Source organism: Loxodonta africana, chromosome 3 (genome assembly GCF_030014295.1).
Source record: "Loxodonta africana isolate mLoxAfr1 chromosome 3, mLoxAfr1.hap2, whole genome shotgun sequence".
Classification (NCBI taxonomy): Eukaryota; Metazoa; Chordata; class Mammalia; order Proboscidea; family Elephantidae; genus Loxodonta; species Loxodonta africana.
The window spans coordinates 150,434,817-150,438,661 of record NC_087344.1 but is presented as its reverse complement, the minus strand read 5'-3'; the positions used below and the strand labels follow the sequence as shown (position 1 = coordinate 150,438,661).

Genomic DNA, 3,845 nt, shown 5'->3' with positions numbered 1-3,845 from the left:
CGACTCCGCTCGCCGCGCAAACGGTGGCCGTTGGGGCGGGGGAAGGGAGACGTCACTTCCTCCTCCGACTGCCGGCCCGTTCATTGGCCGTCTGGGAGGGACGGGAGGGGGAAAACGCGGGGAGGGGGCGGGCCGTGGGTAGGCGGGAAGAGCGCGGTCGGTGATGTCACTGACGGGGCACTGTCTTATGTAGATACAGCAGCGCAGTGGCTGCTGGATCGGCATTGCTGCTTAAAGACGTTATGACTGTTGGTGGTGTGGGAAGGAGTCAAGGTCTGTCCATGAAATCGTGTGCTGTAGGAGCGTAGAAGGGCTCTGAGGGTCCGGGAGTGAGGCTAGCGAAATGAGCGTCTGCGTAAAGAGTAAGGAGTGCGAGTTTGCGTGGGGGCGGCAGAGGAACAACTCATACTTACCTGGCAGGGGAGATACTCTGATCACGAAGGTGGTTTTCCCAGGGCGAGGCTTATCTATTGCACTCCGGATATGCTGACCCCTGCGATTTCCCCAAATGTGGGAAACTCGACTGCATAATTTGTGGTAGTGGGGGACTGCGTTCGCGCTTTCCACTGATCTTTGTTGTTTTCCAAAGATAGATCTGCTGTGGTTCCACCCTGCACTTACCTCTTAAAAAAAAAAACTGGATATTTCGCGAGCACTTACCTCGGAGCTACGTGTTTTCTCTTTTTTGCCTGTGGCCAAGTTGTAGGATCGCGCCTCATCAGCACATATAGAGCGATCTCTTTATGTGTGACGAAACTGCTAAGTGCTTCTTAGTTGGAATTTTTCCATGTATAACAAAACACTTTGCTCCTTAGTTACCGAGAGACCCGCTCAAAAGAAGGCTTGAGATTCTCTACTGGGTCATCGGTAGCGTTGCTCAAAGTTTCTTACCGAGACCTGCTGCAATGAAAACGCAGCTAAGTTTCTGGTTTTCAGAGCGCGTGTTTGTTTACCTCAGTGCTCTGGGGGCTAGGAGAGGAGTCCATCCCAATTTAGGGCGTTGGCGGGGCTATCCTCCCTGTGGGCTCCTAGGGGAAAGAGCCTTCCTTGTCGGTGGTGCCTAGAAGTTCGATCTCTTGGCCTTCCTTGGTCTGTGAGAGATCTTGCTCACATGGTTATCTTCCTTCTGTGCCTGACCCTCACTGCGCATCTCTTCCGTTTTATGAAACAGCACTCAGAAAGGATTAGGACTAGGACTCACCCTCCTCTGGTATTACTTAACTGCTGTCTTCAAACAGTGGGAGCAAGAAGTGGCAGTCGGCTTCTGGTAAAGATTTACAGCCTTGAGAATGGAGAAAACCAAAGACACAAGGGAAAGGTTAGTCCAAAAGCCTAATGGATCACAAGTACCACAGCCTGAGTCTAGCACAAGTAGATGATGCTGGGCTACCACCACCACCTGCTCTGACAGGAATCACAATAGGGGGTCCCGGACAGAGCCAGAGAAAAACTCAGGACAAAATTCTAACTCAGAAAAAAAAGACCAAACTTACTGGTCTGACAGAGACTGAAGAAACACTAAGTCAAGGACAAGAAGGCAAGAAGGGACGGGAAAGCTGGTCATGGAGAACCCACGGTGGACAAGGGGAGAGTGCTGACCTGTCGTGGGGTTGGCAACCAATGTCACAAAACAATATGTGTATTAATTTTTTAATGAGAAGCTAGTTTGCTCTGTAAACGTTCACCTAAAGTACAATTTTTACAAAAAGAACAAACAACAACAAAAAGAGTAGACTCGCCTAGAAAACAAACAACCACATATGTGAGGCATGAGCTTCTTAGTTCAATCAAGTATAGGAGACCTAATGGACAACACCTGCCCCAGAGCAAAGACGAGAAGGCAGGAAGGGACAGGAAACCTAGAGGAAAAGACACGGGGAACCCGGGGCCTAAAGGGAAAGGGGGAGAATGCTGACACGTTGTGAGGATTGCAACCAATGTCACAAAACAATCTGTGTATAAATTTTTGAACGAGAAAGTAATTTGTGCTGTAAACTTTCACCTAAAAAGCAGTTAAAAAAAAAAATAAGATTTACAGCCTCGGAAACCCAACGGGGCAGTTTTCTTCTCGGTCCTATACAGTTGCTGTGAGTCGGAAGTGACTCCACCGCAGTCGGTTTATCTTCAAAGACCTTATTGCCCCCAAAAAGGTCACGTTCACAGGTACAGGGGTTAGGACTTCAAGATATCTCTTTGGCGGACACAATTCAATCCCTAACCCTAGAAAAAAAGAGGGAGAGAGAATTCCATGGCTGACGTTCTTAATGTCAGTAAAAAATCCTGTCTATTTTCACAGCCTGAAGATCCTGAAACAAGTTCTGGTTGACAAGAAAGCATTTCTCCCCAGGGCTCTTAGTGCTCCCATCAGTTTTAGACACACCCCTGGAGGGAGGGGAGCGGCTCTGCCATGGTGTTCTGCCCACCTTGTACATGTCCACATAGGCCAGAACCCAAGTGTCATGGATTGAATTGTGTCCCCCCCAAAACAGGTGTCAGCTTGGTTAGGCCATGATTCCCAGTATTCTGTGGTTGTCCCCCATTATGTGATTGTAATTTTATGTTAAAAGAGGATTAGGGTGGGATCTTAACACCACCCTTACCCAGGTCACATCCCTGATCCAAGGTAAAGGGAGTTTCCCTGGGGTGTGGGAGGGGGAAGATATAAAGAGATAAAAGCAAACAGAAGGAAGCAGAGAATGGGGACCTCATACCACCAGCAGCAGCGGGAGCAGAATATGTCCTTTGGACCCTGGGGTCCCTGCGCCTGAGAGGCTCCCCACCCAGGGGAAGATTGATGAGAAGGGATCTCCCTCCAGAGCCGACAGAGAGAGAAAACCGTCCCCTGAAGGTGACACCCTGAATTTGGACTTGAAACCTACTAGACTGTGAGAGAATAAATTTCTCTTTGTTAAAGCCATCCACTTGGGGTATTTCTGTTACGGCAGCACTAGATGACCAAGACACCAAGTCCTCCGCCCGGGAACAGAGGACAGACAGTCTTGTGAGGAGCTTGACCCTTTTCTCATCTGCCTCTCTTTCTTGTGGGAGGCCGCCGCTAGACAGTTTTCCCATCCACCTCCCTGCTTCCAGTGAGGGGTGGGACTTTTCACCTAGCCCTCCTTAGGGCACAGCCATAGGACATAAAACTGCTCAGCTGCAGCGAGGCATTGACGCCTCAGCAACAGAGCTTCCAATTACTTATGTTGCAGTGATCTGGCCACCTTTTTTGAATGTCGACTTAGGAGAGGGCCATGAGCAGCTGGCACCTTTGACAGCTTCTCCTTTCACTGCCTGTGTAAGTAAAAAACTATCTGAATGTAAAAAGGATCTTTTTTTTTTCTTTACCATCTGCATCTGTCATGCATTGACTCTGCCTTGTCTTGTGCTTGACACCTAGTAGTGACTCTGAGTCTTGCTGAATCTCCATGCATTGTTGGTGCACCTTAATTCTGTGCTCATGGGGTTATCAAGATTACTGTACGTAAATGAGCCAGCGAGGAACTGTGGCAGACAGACGTATTGTGCGCATTTCCCGTACTCATGTGCCTGCTTCCTTGTCCAACTGACCTTCACTTACAAAACACAAGTTCAAAGATAAACTTATAAGTAATTCCAAGACGATGACAGCAGAACATTAAACCAAGCGTGAGGATCCTTCTGAGTGTGGGGCCCTCGGTGACTGTACAGGTCACGTGCCCATGAGGCTGGCCCTGCATGGAGGTCCACGGCCAGGTGTCACTAAGAATTCAAACACTCTTCTCTATGCAGAGAAGAACCAGAACCTATAGGAGATGACAGGTGGAGAGTACCTTTGCATACAGCTTTCCCTTTCTTTCAAAGTTCTC

At 48.8% G+C, this 3,845-nt stretch overlaps 1 non-coding gene across 1 annotated transcript; it reads left to right on the top strand.

The window, feature by feature from the left end:
• The first annotated feature begins 405 nt into the window (after positions 1 to 405).
• LOC135230916 (U1 spliceosomal RNA) lies at positions 406 to 569 on the top strand. The gene has a single exon (XR_010321641.1). It is a non-coding gene; the product is annotated as a U1 spliceosomal RNA (small nuclear RNA).
• Positions 570 to 3,845: the final 3,276 nt, after the last annotated feature.